Source organism: Mixophyes fleayi, chromosome 2, assembly GCF_038048845.1.
Source record: "Mixophyes fleayi isolate aMixFle1 chromosome 2, aMixFle1.hap1, whole genome shotgun sequence".
Lineage (NCBI taxonomy): Eukaryota > Metazoa > Chordata > Amphibia > Anura > Limnodynastidae > Mixophyes > Mixophyes fleayi.
Window position 1 is genome coordinate 64657981 of NC_134403.1, and position 20948 is coordinate 64678928.

The window sequence follows — 20948 nt, forward strand, 5'->3', positions numbered from 1 at the left end:
CTATAGGGTGGATGCTAAGGGAGTAAATACCCTACAAAACATTATATCAGGTACATAGACCAATGCCTCCCTGAATTATCAGACACGGGTAAGAAACGCCCCACATCCATCTAGGTCTGTCTTTTCTGTAACCATAACATGGATTCCACATAATACATTTCATGGAATACATGACTTGTTTTCTCAATACTTTAAATTATTTTAAGTACTCTGCATACAGTTGTTATAGATAAAGCACTCATGTGTGACAGGTAAAAGTATCTCACATTGAAATCAGCATGCTAGTAAAGGAATTTGTGACAGCTTCTGAATGTTGTTTTTTTAACTGAAAACATGCCATAGTCACAAACTCTAGTGTAGCACCAGAGTTTGTTTGGCATCAGTTGCAGGGGTCATTATTCCCCCAGGGCCAGTCTTTTCTTGTCAAGTTTTCTATTTCTGACACGCTATCTGTGAATGATTGGTGTTATTAACCAGAGTGATGGAAGCTGTCTACTAGGCACAGCCGAGCTTACTCTTTAGGGTTTTGAGAGACAATGAGACATTGCAGGACAGGTAAGTAATCTATTTGGGTCTGCATTGTGTTTCCACCAGAAATCTTGTGTCTGAGTTATGTCACCATCAGCGATTTAGGAGATCTGTATTATAAATCAAATAGTGATTTTGGGGTCTGTATCATGAAGCCAGAAGAAAACTGGAGACCACATTTTAAAAACCACCAGATATTTGGGGGGTGAGCAGCATTGCAAACCTACAATATATTTGTGTTTTGCATTGTATAATAGCCTCCAGAAAAGTTTCTACACTGTATATTGGTCACTAGTATGCACTTTCTGATTTCTGTATTGTTTGTCACCAGAATGCTCTCTGTATTGTATATCAGTGCCTAGAATGTACTTTGTATTGTATACTGCACTCTAAAATTGTCTCTGTATTGTCTCGTAGTGGTCACCATAATAGGTTATGCCTTGAAGAGTGGTCAGATATTACATTGTTGTGTGTGATTATAGCTCATTGAAATAACACTTTTCCATCTATTTAATTAGCTGTGTAAAACCACACCCAAATTACACTAACCAAGCCATCAGGGTTTTGGCAACATCCATGCTTCAGTTGTGGCACACTACTAGAATAGCCTGGGCTCTTATGTATCAGTATCACACGCCGGTCCCGCCGATCACTCGGTCGGTTCCCGGCTTACCTGTCTGTCTTGCTTCTCCTCCGCTCACTGGCAAATAGCACTGCGGCTTCTGGCCAGCGCCATTGTCTTTTAAAATCTTACACCTCTTCTCTTTGGTTGCTGCCCTTTACTGGCCACACTATATAAAGCATCCAGCCCATTCATTCATTGCCAGTTTTTTATGTCTCTCCCAGTGTTAAAAAGTGCATGCTCCGGGCTCCCTGAACATCTATCCTGCTCTGGATATGGTGCTCCCAAGGACCGCCTGCACCCTCATGTATTTTTGCCTGCTGCCTATTGTACCTTTTGTTGGTTCAGTCCCCTGCTGCTCAGTACTTCTGGATCACACTGTATGCCGCGGCAGACCATTGCACTTATTCACTCCAGTTATAGTGCTCCAAAGCGTCACCTGGACCCTTGTGCACAACTGCTGCCGCCCATGCAGGCCTATCCAGTCCCTCATTGCCCAGCATACCTGGACCTTACTATACATTTGCTGCAGACCATTACACTCTCTTGCTCCAGTTATAGCGCTCTCAAGCATCACCTGGACTCTCTTGTACAACTGCTGCTGCTCTGTACACCTCAAGCTGCTGCAGACCCCTACTGCCCAGCATACCTGGATCTTAGTATATACTTGCTGCAGACCATTGCACTCTCTCACTCCAGTTACTGTGCTCCTAAGCATCACCTGGACTTTTGTGTGCCAAACTGCAGCCTCCTGCTGCCTAGTATACCTGGACCTCTGTTTATTTGCTGCAGACCATTTCACTTCCCTGCCTCTGTTACAGTGCTTGCAGCCTCACCTGGACTTTTGTGAACCATTACCTCACCTACTTCAAGGACCATGACCTGTGGCACGGAAGCAGCCAAGCCCGTATCCCCTTGCAAGGGCCACTGGTGAACACCTTTTGTGTCGTTATACTCCGCGCCTCCCTGTAGGTGGCACCAAACTAAGCAGGCCCAAAAGGATCCATCAGACCTCTAGTTTGTGAAAATCAGTCACTATGTATTGTTTATATGTCACTAGAATGCTCTCTGCACTTTATATGAGTCACTAGAATGCTCTCTGTTTGCTATATCTTGTCACTAGAATGTTCTTTGGATTGTATTTCAGACATCAGGATACTCTATGTATTGTGTAGAAGTCACTAAAATAGCTTCTGCACTGAATACTGGTCAGATGAGGCTGTGTTGTGCGTGATTATAGCTCATATATATAAAAAAAATTCATATACTTAAATGGCTTAGACAAATCTGGCCCACAGGGTTTTGGCAACACCCATTTATCAGTAGCGGAATACTACTTGGATGGCTTGGGCCACTTACTTGTGTTGTTCACCCCTGTTTCCCCCAGACCAAAATTTGTCAGCCCTCCCCTGTTTCATACAACATATGAATGGAGACCTGGGGGTAAATGTATGAACATGCGGGTTCTTCAACACCCGCGTGTTCAGCGTGTTCGGCGATTAAATTTCAAGCGGCGCTGCATTGTAAAGGGAAACTTCCTTTTACAATGCAGCGCCGCTTGAAATTTAATCGCCGAACACGCTGAACACGCGGGTGTTGAAGAAAACCGCATGTTCATACATTTACCCCCTGGTATCTGAATTTTTATGAAACAAGACAATGTGTTGTTTTTTCTTTAATAACAAATTATGCTATTGAAGATTTTGATCCATAACCAGCAATAGGGCCACCCAGTGTGTGTACTTTCCTGCTGCTCAAAAGCTGGCTGCACATTAAAGAAATTGAGCCTGATTAGAATGGAATCCATGGTAAAGACAGTAAATTAAAGGTTTAACATTTCTGTATAATTTTATGGAGTAAAGACAATATGCAATATGTATACATAATTATCACATTTTGTACAATTTATGTTGTCACAAACTTTCAAACTGACATGTAACTTATGGAAATTTGGATCCAATTCTTCACAACGTCACATACTAATTTTTTCTTTTCAGGAATTTTAAATATGGAGAGAACAATCAAATCAGATCTACATGCATGGAGACAACAGATAACTTTATGGTTTGTAAGGATGTTGGTGTACAAGATTAATATATTTCTAAGAATTCTATATTACTTAGAAACAAATCCAGTTCAACTCCCATATGAGGTTTTAAATCATATACATGCAATTATTTTTAAATTGTAAACATGTTAATAAGGAGCTCCAATGATATGATATAAATAAGTATTATTGTGCTTCTCATTTTAGTCAAATTTTAACTTGGTTTGCTCCACCAGGTATTCTCTTGTGGATACAAACAGAAATGGATGGGTCAGGTGTATCTTCTCTGGTGACTAACCTGCAGGGTGGAAGCCGCGAAGCCCAAATTCCCTTGCGGGAATCCCTGGGGACAACCTTCCGCTCTGTTAGACTCCGCGCCTCTGGGAGAAGTACAGTCAATCCCAGCTGAGACCCTGAAGGAACCTATCTGCTCTAATGGAACGTGACAGTGTTATTGTGCTACTCATTTTAGTCAAATTTTAACTTGGTTTACTCCACCAGGTATTCTCTTGTGGATACAAACAGAAATGGATGGGTCAGGTGTATCTTCTCAGGTGACTATTTTTGCCCCTCTAACTCCAGGTAAAGAGAATATCTTGATTACCCAGCTACAAAATTTCTCCGCTCAATTTGAAAAACATACTTTCAAAATTTTAATTTTACTTCATACCCATCAACAATAACTCGGATTTCTTTCCCAACACTTCAGAAAGCCATTCACTCACCTAGAAACATTTGCTACAAGTTACCACGTTGGCCTATGAATTTGTGGATGGCTTATCTTGACACTCTTTACTGTTAGGCCAGCGCTCCAAACATAAACTCTTAGAACAGGGATTAGAGGTCTTCGCCTATAGCAACAGCCTTTCCCGTAGAGCGAGTCTTGCTCACAGGTATTCAGATGCCCCCAGGTCTTTAACTCTGAGTAGTAGAAGCTTATATTTGGTAGCGCAGTGCAGGTGGTAGGAGGATATCTGAAGACCGGACGGAATCCCAAGTAATACTGGGAGGAAGACAAACGGAATCCGGACCAGACAGGTATCAGGGCAGCAAATAAGCAAGCAGAGACCGGTACCCAGGCAGAGGTCAGAGTCACAGGCGAACAAGCGGTATCCAGAAATCAGGCAGTGGTCAGGGTCACAAGCGAACAGGCAGAATCCAGTAATCAGGCTGAAGTCAGGGCAACAGGCAAACAAGCAGAATCCAGTAAACAGGTCAGGGGTCACAATGATATATCAGACAGCAGTGAATCAGAGTATCCACGGAAACACAGACATGAACAGAGGAGCAGGTCAGCAATGGACAGGAATCCATGCTATAACCTGTAGGGAGGCTAAGCCCTCCCTGCTTTATAAATATGAGGGAGTCAATAAGCAGAGGAAGCCACAGGGGTGGCAATCAGCCTCAGGAGGCTGTAATCAGTGGCATGGAATGCGCACGCGCACCCAGCTGTCAAACTAGCTGCGCCGGGGCGGTGGATGTCAGAAGTGTCCCGAGACACTAGCAGACAGCGAGCCACGGCGGCTATCGGTGAAGCCGGGCTCGTGATATTTACTCACTAGTGAATGAAGATATCATGCGCTTATACGTGTATCATTCGCTTTAAGCATGTCCTCATGCAGTACAGTAGGCAATCATCATCATCAAGTTGGCTAGGAGGTGGAGATGGCTGGAGAAAATAGTGGGCGGACGAGAGTTGCTGTTGAGCAGCCAAAGGGAGAGAATCGCATGCAGCATAGTGCATCCAGCATGCACCCACTATGCTATATAAAATAAGAAACAGCACAGGAATGGGGGAGGCTTTAATATCATCTGTCACATTAACAGTATAAATAAAAGTGTCTTTTACCTTATTCTGGCAACTGGAGCCCCAAAGCTGGAAGTTGGCTGGTCAGAAAGCAGTTCTTGATGAAGCTTAGCTGAAAGTGATACGTGAGGCTGTAGAGGTGATGATCCCAGGGAAGCAGTTTCCAGACACAGAAACAGACGTCAAGGAAAGCTGAAGGGTTAATGTCACGATAATAAAGTCACTGTCCAGAGTCCCAGCATTTTCGCAATACTGAGGAGACTTTGAGAAAGTACAGCCTGAAGGGGTTAGTATCCAGAGACTGTATGTCCAGGGCTACACAATGCAATATGTGTGTACAGATATATGTAGCAGTGGTCAAGTTAGGAGATTCCTAGGAAACAGACTGCAGCGTGACCAGTATGCAAATCACGTCAGTAAATGTTAGGTAAATGTCAGTAAGCAAGTTCCAGAGGATGAAACAAAAGCAAGTCCACTTGTCTTAGCCGAGTTGGTACATGGTAATAGCCAAATTAGGAAGCAGGGTGCTAAAGGAATCAAAAAAAGCGATTCCAGAATCCAAAGCTAGGTCAATACACGGTATAGCAGGTCAGTAAACAGAATACCAAAGGATTAAGGCAAAAGCCCTGTCCAGTTTATCTAAAGCAGGGTCCAAAGCAAGAGGTCAGTGTCAGGTACTTAGACTGGCTGTTAACACGATCACCTAGCAAAGCCTATATGACCAGGGCCACCTAAACTACATTATGGGCCCCCAGGCAATGCAGTGCACCGGGGCCCCTAAATATATTTTATATATATATATATATATATATATATATATATATATATATATATATATATATATATATATATATTAGTGTGTGTGAAAAAATATATATGTATGTAAAAAAAAGTGAATATATATATATATATATATATATATATAAAATCAATTTTTTTTCCATATAAATATAGGGGCCCCCTTAACTTACCTTACGTCCGATCCCCTTCTCTTCTTTTTTCCGCGCTGAGTCTCTTCTGCGCACCTCCGTGCTGTGCTTGCAGTGAATGTTGGGTGTGACTTCACGCCCAACGTGCACTGCGAACGCCTCGCGGAAGAGGGGACCAGGGAGGGAGCCGGATCGCCAGCTGACGTGACAGCAAGGTAAGTATTTTTTTTTTTTTTTTCTGCAGGATTTTTTTTTTCAGCACTGCCTCAGGAGGGCTACCTTGCCCGCAGGGCCCCCGGGCACCTGTCCATTGTGCCCAATGGAAGAGATGGCCCTGTATATGACAGAGGGTCCCTTTTATATTGACAATAGCGGCTTCTTGATGACCTCAGTAGGAAAATTTCAGTGTGAAGGAGAAAGTTCTGCACATGCTCAGAAGTGCTGTGCAACAAAGGAAACCAGACCAGACTTCTGAAGGAGGAGAGCCTGGGCAAGACAGGCAAATGCTGAAGACCTAAAACGGTGGACAAGCTGTAGAAAATGGCTTGTCCTAATAGGGAAGGAGTGGTGTGTGCGGGCCAAGGACGGGCATGCCGCTGCTATAGTCCTCGACGGCTGTGACAGCACCTTGATCTTTCCTACCCTGGGGGTAATTCTATTATTATTAATAAATGTGTTTTTAAAAAACAAACAAAAAAAAACCACACAATAAATATATAAATCAGGATGTACTTAATGCATATTGTACATGTAATCCGCTTTTAGAGTTTATCTTCCTTGCATACACATGTTCTGTACTATCTAGAGGCATGCATATGTGTAGTTATCACTATCAGTTGGTACTTACACCTGCCCTGTAGCTGGTGCAAACGATACAGCTTAAAAACATGTATGTACAAGATGCCCAGAGCTTGAATTGGCTGCATCCGCGTTGGCACACCCTCGGCACACCCTTACTGTACATTGCCGCTTCCTTCCTCTGTTCCAGCTTTCAAGTTGTAGGCAGTAGTAATTCTTTTTTTGCATTCACACATGAATTTCATGCAATTGCATTCATTGGTGTTCAGTCCGTTTCTGAGCATGCGAAGAGCTATTTAACACAATATACGGCACACAAAGGGACTAATGTCCGAACTGAATTGGGCACAAAGTGTTTTTGGGGAGGTTTAGAAAGATAAAAATACACACATATCTTTACAGTTCACTAGCATTTTTTTGGGTTTATTTTGGACAGATTTTCTTTAGTTCTTCAGGTGTTATAAAGAAACCAATGGCATGTTTAGAAAACACAAAGCCATCTGGAAAAAAACAAGTATGGCTTGTGGTGGGAGCTGTGAAGAAGTATTACTAACATTGATGTTGGAATGTGGGCAGCCCAAAAAGTATTAAAAAAAACTTCAGTCACATAGGGGTTAATAAAAGAGTGACAAGAGACTTGTAGGTGAGGGTCCTTCACTCTCACCTCCAAGGCCCTCTCCCACTCCACTGCCCCATACATCTCCAACCTCCTCTCCATCCACGCTCCCTCCCGTTCTCTGCGATCAGCCAATGACGATCACCTCTCCTCCACCCTGATCAACTCATCCCACTCCAGAATCCAAGATTATTCCCGGACTGCCCTCCTCCACTGAAACGACCTGCCACGCTCCAACCGACTGTCCCCTAATTTGTGCACCTTGAAACGGTCACTTAAAAACTCATCTATTTCTCAAAGCCTACCAGCCATCCACCTAACCTTCTCTCCATACTTGATCTCCTCATTTTTCTCTTCCCCTGTTCTGCTCCTCGTTCTTCTTGCGCTTGATCCCCTCTGACTCCCCATTGTGCCTCCTGTCTGTTTGCGGTGAAAACATATTTTTTCTTGCATGAATAATAGTAATGTTAGTTGTGATACATAAATCATATGCAGAACGTAAGTTATATTGACACGGGTAATCATATAGTTTTTCTATGCAGCCCAGATAGTGGGTGTAAAATAATCCGCAAAGGGCAACCACAGTCCTATGTAGGATATAGTCATACGATTCCCTTACATCAGTGCCATAAATATAGAGATATAATTCAAAATTGTATAAATGATACTACTCCATCTAAGAATGAGGGGTGTTTCCAAACTGAAAGAGATGTGTATAGTATACATCTCCTGAACTATACACCTCTTTCAGTTTGGAAACAGTCCTCATTTTGAATTATATCTCAATGGCTTCCTAATGTACCAATCACCGCTAGAGAAATTAATATATGGGCAGTCCTACTGCACTATATCAACATGCCCTTTTTCTCCTAATCATTTTACTCTGAGGAAGCCCTTGCATTCGTTGGGTGAAATGCATTGGGTATATCTAACCCTATTGAACTAATCACCACCTACATCCATTCCACCAAGCATTATACAAAAACCTGAACAGCTGCAGAGGTCTAGATGCCGCACGCCCGTTTGTCAGGCTGGAGTGGTTATAACACTGCTCAATTAGACAGCCGGGACGTGTACTACGTTCTACACTTGCGCAGATATTGGACTTGTTGCAGACTCCGTCGGCAGAGATACACGCCGCCACAAGCTGCTGAAGGGGACGTAAGGGAGAAAAACATACAAAAAGGAGAGCGCAAAGCATCAAGTATAATATAAAAATAAACAATTTATTAAATACATATATATTTCAAATTATGATAGCAGTTTAGGATAAGACATATAAATCATTAACTGGAATCAATAGTAATAAAGATCAATAATCGACAGCTGTTAGATTTTCAGACTTTTGTTAAGTTAATCAATTTACTAGGAGTTAAGGCCAGAAAAATGCAATATGGTACCATATGTGGAAAAAATGCACTGCTGTTGCAGATATTCATATCACAGACTGTAGATAATAATGGTGTTCTAATCCTCCTATGGCTCAAACGATATCAGATGAATATGTTCCCTGTATGGGTGTCCAGATAATTCATACACCAGTAGGTGCAATTAGCAGGTACTTATCTTCTCTCAGTGAGCCCGTGGATTTCCAACTACCACAATCAGTGATCGTCCGGAAAAATCCGACAGCCTAACATTCTCTTCGGAAATGTCCGATCTCGCGTGTTCCAAATCACATGACCAGGAGGTATATTGCTTATCCTTATAAATGAATATCGGGTGAACAATCTTCTTAAAAGGTATAGCAACAATATAGGTCCAAAGATATACCTTCCATTTAATAATTTTGTGAATTAAACCAAACATGATCCACAGAACAAACACCATCCTACATGAATAAATAAAAATAACAATAAAAATAAATAGCAATATAAATTAATAAAAATATGTATTAATAAAAATAAATAATAATTGGCCCATTAAGTATAACCGAATGACCAATAATAATCCAGAATATTGTTGGCATGTAAATATTAACATATAAATAAACAATCTAAAATATCCAAAACCATATGGATGGTAATAACATATTGGATAAACCCACCATACTCATAAAAGTTTTCCCTCATTCAAAAGAACAATAGAGGAAGAGTTAGGGGATCCAGAGGAGGCTCTGCTAAGTCACGTAAAAAACACACGCCGATATTAACGGGCAAGGGTGTTTTCAATCTTTCATCCAAGAAACTCTCACAATCGGAACTTAAATTACTTGAAAGGGGACTTAAATTTGCCCCGGCAAGTAAACCTAATCTTTTTGTATTCTAACATTCCTCATCAAAAAGGTATTGCTGCAGTTAAATATTATCTATCACAACAGAATGTTATGGACCAGTCATTATGTGACTTTATACTTGATGCCATTCATTATATTTTACATCAGAATTATTTTTTATTTGATCACCAATTTTACTTACAGGTGAAAGGTACGGCGATGGGGACCAGGTTTGCCCCGAGTTTTGCGAACCTTTATATGGGTCTGTTTGAGGAACGATACATATGGGGTTCTGATTTTGGGACGAACCTGGTCCTATTCGGCCGATATATTGATGATTTATTTTTTATTTGGGATGGGGATTCTAATTCTATTTCTGCCTTTATGTCACATCTTATCACTAATGATTTTGGTTTAAGTTTCACTAGTATGCAGCATCCAGCAGAAATTAATTATCTGGATGTTATTCTGCAAATAGAAGAATCCTGTATTGTTACGGAAAGCTATTCAAAACAAGTGGACTCACACAGATATGTGCACTATAAAAGTAGTCATCTTAATTCCTGGAAGATTAGTATACCTAAAAGTCAGTTCTTTCGTATGCAAAGAAACTGCTCAGATTTAGAGGACTACAACAAACACTCTGGTAAATTGTTTGAAGACTTTATAGAACAGGGATATCCAGAAGAGCTTGTACAAAAAGCGTATACTGAAGCTCTAGGTATTGATAGGGATTGTCTTTTAACTACACGTCCTAAAAAGGTTAATTCCGATAAATCTATGGTAATTATTACTAAATATAATAGCTATGCAAGAGAGATCAAACGTATCATTACTAAAAATTCTGCTTTGTTAGAACTTGATTGTATAGGCCAATATGTTAATAGGGGTAGAAACACAATATTTAGGAGATCTAAGAACCTTAAAAATAAATTATCTCCAAGCTTTTTTAGAAACAACACAAGCGATAAACCTTCTTTATCGAATCCACCTATAGGGTGTTGGTTGATGACTAGAGCCACTGGTTTTTATAAATGCGGCAAATCTAGGTGTATTACTTGTTTATTTGCCGATCATAAATGTACAAACTTTGTCTCTTTCTCAACAGGTGAGAGTTTTGAGATTGAGAAGGTTTTAGATTGTCGCTCTACATATGTGATATACCTTATTAATTGCAAGTGCGGTATGCAGTACGTGGGACGTATGATCTGTACACTAAATGTGCGATTTTTACAACATCGCCGTAATATTATAAAGGATATTAAGTCACACAGTTTATCGTCACATATCAATGTATGTCAAAAAGGGATAGTAGAAGGTTTAAAGGTTTGAGCAATTGAGCAGATCAATTCAACAACTAGGGGGGGGATCGTTTCAATATTCTTTGTAAACGTGAAGTCTTTTGGATCTTCAGATTAAAAACTTTGATACCCTTTGGTCTCAATGATAATATTTAACTAAATAATATATAAACAGTCTAGATTCTAGACTGTTCTCTCTTGATCATGTGTATTGTATGCATTTTGGTAACATTATGAGTATGGTGGGTTTATCCAATATGTTATTCCCATCCATATGGTTTTGGATATTTTAGATTGTTTATTTATATGTTAATATTTACATGCCAACAATATTCTGGATTATTATTGGTCATTCGGTTATAGTTAATGGCCCAATTATTATTTATTTTTATTAATACATATTTTTATTAATTTATATTGCTATTTATTTTTATTTTTATTTGTTCATGTAGGATGGTGTTTGTTCTGTGGATCATGTTTGGTTTAATTCATAAACTTATTAAATGGAAGGTATATCTTTAGACCTATATTGTTGCTATACCTTTTAAGAAGATTGTTCACCCGATATTCATTTATAAGGATAAACAATATACCTTCCGGTCATGTGATTTGGAACACATGAGATCGGACATTTCCGAAGAGAATGTTAGGCTGTCGGATTTTTCCGGACGATCAGCTGCTGATCATGTGATCATTTTTATCCATTTAAATAAGCGCTGTCGGATCTTTCAATTCTATCTACCTCTGATGAAGCGGCGGTACGCCGAGAAACGTGTTAGGGTATATACTTGAAGAGCTATATCTACCAGGCGTTGGCCAGTTTATATACCCCGGGGTTGATCTGGACTGTCGTTCAATACAGCACGTCTCAGGTTCAGCCTGCATTATACCGGAAATATTGGATCAGGACTGATTGTGGTAGTTGGAAATCCACGGGCTCACTGAGAGAAGATAAGTACCTGTTTGACTTTTATTGGTGCTAATTGCACCTACTGGTGTATGAATTATCTGGACACCCATACAGGGGACATATTCATCTGACATCGTTTGAGCCATAGGAGGATTAGAACACCATTATTATCTACAGTCTGTGATATGAATATCTGCAACAGCAGTGCATTTTTTCCACATATGGTACCATATTGCATTTTTCTGGCCTTAACTCCTGGTAAATTGATTAACTTAACAAAAGTCTGAAAATCTAACAGCTGTTGATTGTTGATCTTTATTACTATTGATTCCAGTTAATGATTTATATGTCTTATCCTAAACTGCTATCATAATTTGGAATATATATGTATTTAATAAATTGTTTATTTTTATATTATACTTGATGCTTTGCACTTTCCTTTTTGTATGTTTTTTTCTCTATATGTTAGACAGATCCAGACTCTGTCATCGGAGAGCTGCAGCACTAAGTTATAAAAAGGGATAATTGCAGCGCCTTACAATTGTATTTTTGAGGTAAGGGAGAGCTTTTTTCGTCTCAGTCTGCATGAACAGCTTTTTTTTTTTTATCACCGGCATTATCGTTGATATTTATTCTGGAACTTTATACTTTACTTTTTTACAACTTCATTAAGGATTGACATTATGGATCTTGTGTGGAATGGAATTTAACTCTCTTATAAATACTGTTTATTATTCCAAATTGGAAAGATTAGTATATATATATATATAAGACTCATTCTTGAATTCATCTTGTAGTCTCATATATTGATTCCTCTTTATAAGTTTACCTACAATAGGCCTTCATGTAAATATAATAATTTTATTTTAGCAAGGTTTAATTGAAAACCTCAAGGTTTATGTTTTTTTTTATGTTTTACTACTGTGCATTCATTGCTTGTTTACATTGTTTGAGTTTTGGCCAGAACTTAATTTTTTCCTACTTATTCACTTATTAAATTTGTAGTTTATAACACCTTCTGTTTGTGCCTAGAATATTCTATTTGCATTGTTTAAACTTATATAGGATTTGAGGTTCCTATTTCCTGTGGCAGCATCAATATTCTTTATTTTTTGGGGGAAGCGCAGGTGAAGATATTTGACCTATTGTATTTGGTAAAGTATATTTCATATCATGCTATTTGTGTGCACACAGGTTGTAAAAGGTAAGAAGTGAAAATGTCATGTGTTGACAGTTGACGTGTTGACATGTTTTGACTTCACAAGATAAACATAGAAAACGATTTAAAAAAATTAATGTTGTTCTCACATGTTTCTATCACCAGTTCTGTCACACAGACCTGACCCACCACCAGCAAGTCTTCTACTGTGTTTCGGATTGACTCCTCTTGTGACCCTTGGCTAGTTTTCTGGACTTTGCTTGTTATCTGATTGCCCTAACCCTTAGCCTTCTCTTTCTGGATATACCTGTTCGCTGCCAGCCTTGACCCTTTACTACTGCTTGCTTCTGACCATCCGCTCATATCTTGGCTACTGACTCCTATCTACATGCTGCAGTCAGGGCTGGATTAAGGGAATGGAGGCCCCCGGGCCAAGGGTACTGCTAGACCCCCCCGGCTAAGGGTACTGTGAGCCCCCCTGATATATGTAATACAGCACAATACAATAGCTCTGCTCCATTCTTCCTGTATTCCCCCCCCCCCTCGAGCGCATACCTCCCATTCCTTATGGTCCAGATCCGTCCTTACTTCAATGCAGGCTGCAGAAGGCGTTTTTCGGTCACTTCCTGTTGTGCGCAGTAGGCTACTTACTGAGATCTCGTGAGTGTGAGATCTCACTCTTACGACATCTCCTCAGTACGGTGATGACTGCGCACCGCAGAAGCACCACAGTGGCAGCAGGCAGCTAACAGCATGACATTTGCTGTTAGCTGCCTGCCATTCTCCATGACCTGACAGTCAGAGCCAGGGGCGGGGCCACCCCCGACCTGAGGAAAAACCGGTGGTACACAGAAATTGTTTTAAAAAAATCAAGCTAAAATAGTTTCAAGGGCCCCCCCAGATGCATGAGGCCCCTGGGCTCTAGCCAGGAAAGCCCCCAGGTTAATCCGGCCCAGGCTGCAGTATTGCATATAAGCTTCCACTACGCAAAAGCTTAAGTCCTGGGGGCATCAAAGTACCTGTGAGCGCAACAAGCTCCACGAGAAAGGCGGCTGCTATAGGCGAAGACCTCTGTCATCTGTTTTGGAAGATTATGTCAGTAGCCTCTAGCTGTAACAGTGAGTCCACCAAGAAAAAAAGGACCAAGATATTTAACAATTACTTATTGTTCTTAAAACATTATCATTATATATATGTTTGTATCTACAGGAACTACAATCCAACCCCAAAACATTACTATTCCACAGGACACTATTTTCGAAATGATGGATGCCCCTGCAGAGGCAGGAGAAGGCACCTTTATTATATTAAATGTAATGTAATAATAATAATATAATAATTATTTTAAATGTAGTGGACATTGAATTGTTCCAACTGAACTCTGTCAAACTCACTGACCTCAGCATGAGATGTCTCTGGTGGCTGACACACAATACATCACAGCTATAGATTCAGCAGTGGAGGACTTCTGTTGTGTTCAAATTGAATTTATGAGCTGGTAAAGTCACCAAATATACCTAGTTCATCTGGAACTGAGGAAGGCAAACTTCAGGGTCAGAAACACAAATGCACAAGAGCATATTGAAACACCAATGAAGATATATAAGACCAATCTTATTACATTAAATCGCTCAGTTCGTGAGTCTAGCAACAAATGTGTAGCAGGAATTTCATGCCATGACCTTGTGGCAAGACTATCTACCCCATTCAGTGCCAGTAGTGTTGACAGCACTCCCTCAACTTCAATGTCATCACCCTGCAGTTTCTGCACCAGGACTGCATGAGGCAAAGGCCACACTAGCCCCATACTACTATAATTTTATTGTGAATTTAAAAACATTGAGATATTTGTCATTTATTCATTGTGAGCCATGACTAACTGTGTGTATTATTAAAATCGATAGATGGTAAGAGAACCCATGCTCCATTGCTGTATACAGGTACTGTTTTTTTAAAATGTTTATAGAAATGTTGCTCCAGTCATAAATAAAATATTATTGGCCACATTTGCAATTCATAGTATTGCTCTTTTAATATCATTACCTATGATTATTGTAAATTTTTAGTTATTATTTATAGTGGCCCTTTTTTACCAAGAAAAATGTGTGTTTCAACATACATGATTGACATTACTTTTATTGCCCCCTTAACATATCTATCTATCTATCTATTTATCTATCTTCACGCAGATGTCATGCAGTTTGAACAATGTCGAAAAATAATATGTATATCACAGGTGCAAATATACCACATAGAGTTAAAGCCCAATTGAGCATACATACACCAATCATCACATAAGGGGTATTCAATAAGTTCTTATTCCTATAAAGTCCTTTATACACTCTCCTTTGTTCTCCACAAATGCTTAAAAGTTCCATATAAACTCTAGCCCCAGATGCATTGAACATTGATTTTGAGTTAAAGTAGTTTTTGCAAGATTGAAGTATTACAGAATCAGAATGCATAATGTTATATTGTCATTTTTCCTTTAATGGATAACGAGGGTTTTGAAATCTAGCTTTGATTAAGATAATGGATAATGTTATAGATCAAAGTCTTTTCTGGTGTTGCAAGAGAAATACCTTGGAAATCAAAGCTTAAACTAGACCTAAATAAGGTCAGATTAAATAAACACTGTTGGTTAATTCTTTGGAAAATTGTACTTATATGACAGACGGGGTGGAGGCTGTAATACCATTCCTGAAGACTGTAGGAGTTTTAAAGTAGGATATGGAACATCTGAATACAGCTGTTAGTCAGTGCATATATTTGAAGCAATGCGGTTTAATGTACACTCTTTAATATCTGTCATAATTATAGTTGAGTAAGATAGGGGAGAGATATATGTACAATTGTGATAAGCATCTAGTCGATTTATAGAATGATCTTATCTGGTGTGATAAATTGTGATTTGTGGAAAGGATAGTTTTCCCTGTCTAAATATAATATATTCACTTCCCAGAGTAAATGGGAAACAGATCTCAACACCTCCCTGTCCCCATCCCAATGGGGAATTATTTATGGGAACCTCTCTAAAGTCTCCAAATGTGCCAATTGTGGTGCCCCAAAATCTGAATACCCTGGGGTGTATCTATATGTTTTTAATTTGTTAATTTAATTTGTTAATTGTTAAAAGTGTTTATAAAGATTAAAAAAAAAATAAAAAAAAATATTTTCTTGAGGGAGAAGTGACAGTTGGGAGTGGTTGGTGGTTGCCGGGAGTAACAGGAAGGAGGAGTGTGTGGCTTAGCAACAAGTCCACTAACTTTGGTAATAACTGTGAACTCCCAGAAGGCAGTGGGAAGAGGAAAGTTCTAGACTTCTGAGGGAGAGAGATCCCTGTGTCTGCATAGACTGAGAGAGAAAAATAGGGACAGAATAAAAATCGGACAAAGTGATATATAAGCAGATTAAAAGTGAAGTAAGTGTAAGAAGAGAAGAAGATAAGAAATGAGCCAAAGAGAGGTGTGAGTAAAAAGGAAAGTACTGAAAACAAATAAGCAGTATAGAGATCTGTGACATCACACTAAACAGACTGAGCTATGTACTGAGAACAGTGTGAGAGGAGAGAAAATAGAGAGGTCTGTGAATACACACAAAAGAGACTGTGCAATACAAAAGATCATCAGCTTATTTGGCGTGAAAAAGTAATTTATGGGCCCCAACCACGTGCAGCACTTCTACTAAATTCCTGTGCACAGTTCAACCCAGGACTGAGTGTAAATAGGGTAACGTTACCAAATGTTTTAGTGGAATATTAATGTTAAGTGATTTACCTGAAAATTGATTTATTATTATTATTATATGTTAAATGCTATTGTGCTCTATGTTGATCAAATGAATATTTTGTCATTACCATTGAGTTGAAGGGGTCAGTGGCGCGGTGGCCAAATAACCAAATAACCAAAATTATCTTTACCGCATTAATAATAAACCCAAGTTATTTGACCAATCCTTGTCCCTCTCATTGAAGTATTTATCTCCTGACCACCAGATGTCCGAAAAAGAACCTGAATCGTGTCTGGAGGACAAGGTAAAGGAAGGAAATCCCATCAGTACTCGACCACCACACAATCATGTTGAAATGTTGCTCAGACTTTTGTATAGGACTCATCTCATCCCGGTCCGCATTCAGAAGATCTGGCCTGACCACTCCAAACTCTGCTGGCGCAATTGTGGGGCCTCCGGGGACATTATGCATGTGTTTTGGTCGTGCCCCATCATTCAGCCACTGTGGATAAAAGTTTTGACCTCGCCCCGGAAAGTTACCTCAATTTGCTTGAGTCTGACCCCCCTTATCGCACTACTCCACTTACCCATAACAACTGCCCAAACACTATCGACATGTCTGGGGTCACATTTTGGTGGTGCCTCACCTTTCAAACCTTCCCTGCTCTTCTATTCGCTGTCTGTTATTCCCAGCTCCATATAAGGCTCCTCCCCTCACTTTTCTGTGCTGGTTCTTTTAGTCAGATTTCTGGCCTGGAAGCAGCTCCCATTGCTCTCTGTGTTACCTCCACTACTGAGTGGTAAATTACCACAAATCATCGCTCTCTATTGCTCCAGTGTACTGCCGCAGATCATCGTTCTATATTTCTCCAGTGTACTGCCGCAGATCATCGCTCACCAATCTCCACTCCTTAGTGGTAACTGCTGCAGATTATCATTCTCTATTTCTCCAGTGTACTACCGAAGATCATCGCTCACTAATCACCACTCCTTAGTAGTAACTGCTGCAAATCATCGTTCTCTATTTCTCCAGTGTACTGCTACAGATCATCGCTCATCAATCTCCACTCCTTAGTGGTAACTGCTGCAAATCATCGCTCTCTATTTTTTCAGTTTGCTGCTGCAGATCATCTCTCACTAATCTCCACTCCTTTTTGGTAACTGCCGCACCTTCTTGTTTCCTGTGCGCCTCTAATGTGACAACCTTCACTTTCTGTGCTTTGTTCTCTTACACAACTCACTGGGAACTTCCTTAGAGGGCCGCGACCTGCAGGGTGGAAGCCGCGAAGCCCAAATTCCCTTGCAGGAATCCCTGGCGCCAACCTTCCGCTTTGTTAGACTCCACGCCTCTGCGAGAAGTACAGTCAATCCCAGCTGAGACCCAAAAGGAACCAATCTGCGCTAATGGAACGTGAGAGTGTCATTGTGCTACTCATTTTAGTCCAATTTTAACTTGGTTTACTCCACCAGGTATTCTCTTGTGATAGAAACAGAAATAAATGGGTCAGGTGTATCTTCCCTGGTGACTAATTTTAACTCCAGGTAAAGAGAATATCTTGATAACCCAGCTAAAAAATTTCTCCGCTCAATTTGGACAACACACTTTAAAAATTGTAATTTTACTTTCAACCCATCAACACTAACCCGGATTTCCCTCCCAACACTTCAGAAAGCAATTCACTCACCTGGAAACATTTGCTCCAAGTTCCCAGGTTGGCCTATGAATTTGTGGGTGGCTTATCTTGACACTCTTTACTGTTATTCCAGCGCTCCAAACATAAACTCCTAGAACAGGGATTAGAGGTCTTTGCCTATAGCAGCAGCCTTTCCTGTAGAGTGAGTCTTGCTCACAGGTATTCAGATGCCCCCAGGTCAACCCTGGGAGGCAGACAAATGGTGTCCAGACCAGACAGGTATCAGAGCAGCAGATAGGCAAGCAGAGTCCGGTACCCAGCAGAGGTCAGAGTCACAGGCGAACAAGCAGTATCCAGTAATCAGGCTGAGGTCAGGGCAACAGGCAAACAAGCAGAATCCAGCAATCAGGCTAAGGTCAGGGCAACAGGCAAACAAGCAGAATCCAGTAAACAGGTCAGGGGTCACAATGATATATCAGACAGCAGTGAATCAGAGTATCCACGGAAACACAGACATGAACAGAGGAGCAGGTCAGCAATGGACAGGAATCCATGCTATAACCTGTAGGGAGGCTAAGCCCTCCCTGCTTTATAAATATGAGGGAGTCAATAAGCAGAGGAAGCCACAGGGGTGGCAATCAGCCTCAGGAGGCTGTAATCAGTGGCATGGAATGCGCACGCGCACCCAGCTGTCAAACTAGCTGCGCCGGGGCGGTGGATGTCAGAAGTGTCCCGAGACACTAGCAGACAGCGAGCCACGGCGGCTATCGGTGAAGCCGGGCTCGTGATATTTACTCACTAGTGAATGAAGATATCATGCGCTTATACGTGTATCATTCGCTTTAAGCATGCCATCATGCAGTACAGAAGCCAATCATCATCATCAAGTTGGCTAAGAGGCTTAGATGGCTGGACAAAATGGTGAGCAGACTAGAGTTGCTGTTGAGCAGCCAAAGGGAGAGAGTCGCATGCTGCATAGGGCATCCAGCATGCACCCACTATATAAAATAAGAAACAGCACAGGAATGGGGGAGGCTTTAATAGCATCTGTCATGATAACAGTATAAATAAAAATGTCTTTTACCTTATTCTGGCAATCGGATCTCCATGGCTGGAAGTTGGCTGTTCTGAAAGGAGTTCTTGATGAAGCTTAGCTGAAAGTGATCCGAGAGGCTGTAGAGGTGATGATCCCAAGGAGACAGTTTCCAGACACAGAAACAGATGTGAAGAAAAGCTGAAGGGCTAATGTCATGATAATAAAGTCACTGTCCAGAGTCCTAGTCGGTTTCGCAATACTGAGGAGACTTTGAGAAAGTACAGCCTGAAGGGGTTAATATGCGGAGTCTGTATGTCCAGAGCTACACAATGCACTATGTGTATACAGATATATGTAGCAGTGGTCAAGTTAGGAGATTCCCAGGAAACAGACTGCAGAGTGACCAGTATGCAAATCCTGTCAGTATATGTTAAGTAAATGTCAGTAAACAAGTTCCAGAGGATGAAACAAAAGCAAGTCCACTTGTCTTAGCCGAATTGGTAAATGGTAATAGCCAAATTAGGAAGCAGAGTGCCAAAGGAATCAAAAATAGCGAGTCCAGAATCCAAAGCTAGGTCAATCCACGGTATAGCAGGTCAGTAAACAGGATACCAAAGGATTAAGGTAAAAGGCATGTCCAGTTTCTCTAAAGTAGGGTCCAAAGCAAAAGGTCAGTGTCAGGTAATTAGTCCGGCTGTTAACACAAACACCTTGCAAAGCCTATGTGACATAGGGTCCCTTTTATATTGACAATAGGCACTTATTGATGACCTCAGAAGGAAAATTTCAGTGTGAAGGAGAAAGTTCTGCACATGCTCAGAACTGCTGTGCAACAAAGGAAACCAGACCAGACTTCTGAAGAAGGAGAGCCTGGGCAAGACAGGCAAATGCTGAAGACCTATAACGGTGGGCAAGCTGTAGATAATGGCTTGTTCTGATAGGTAAAGGGCGTCATGTGTGGGCCTCCGCCACCCTGATCACCTCATCCCACTCCAAAATCCAAGATTTTTCCTGGACTGCCCTCTGCCACTGAAATGACCTGCCATGCACCATCCGACTGTCCCCTCATTTGTGCACCTTCAAACGGACACGTAAAAACTCGTTTATTCCTGAAAGCCTACCAGCCATCCACCTAAACTTCTCTCCATACTTGATCTTCTCACCTCTCTCTTCCCCTGTTCTGCTCCTCGTTCTTCTTGCGCTTGATCCCTTCTGACTCCCCATTGGGCCTCCTGTCTGTTTGCGTTTATTGGTACATTAGGTAGATATTAAAGTTCAACAGCTCTGTTTCTCGCATGTAAATAAACATATTTTTTCTTAAATGAATAATAGTAATGTTAGTTGTGAAACATAAATCATATGCAGAACGTAGGTTATATTGACACAGGTAATCATATAGTTTTTCTATGTAGCTCAGATAGTGGATGTAAAATAGTCCACAAAGGGCAACCACAGGCCTATGTATGATATAGTCATACAATTCCCTTACATCAGTGCCATAAATATAGAGCTATAATTGTATAAATATATACAACAGGACTCACAATGATACTACTACATCTAAGAATGAGGGGTGTTTCCAAACTGAAAGAGGTGTATAGTATACATCTCCTGAAC

The 20948-nt window shown here is 40.6% G+C and overlaps 1 long non-coding RNA gene across 1 annotated transcript; it reads left to right on the plus strand.

Annotated features, from left to right (window-relative positions):
- The first annotated feature begins 533 nt into the window (after nucleotides 1-533).
- On the plus strand, nucleotides 534-3717 carry LOC142140125 (uncharacterized). The gene is made up of 3 exons (XR_012688300.1): nucleotides 534-555; nucleotides 3148-3214; nucleotides 3434-3717. It is a non-coding gene; the product is annotated as an uncharacterized LOC142140125 (long non-coding RNA).
- Nucleotides 3718-20948: the final 17231 nt, after the last annotated feature.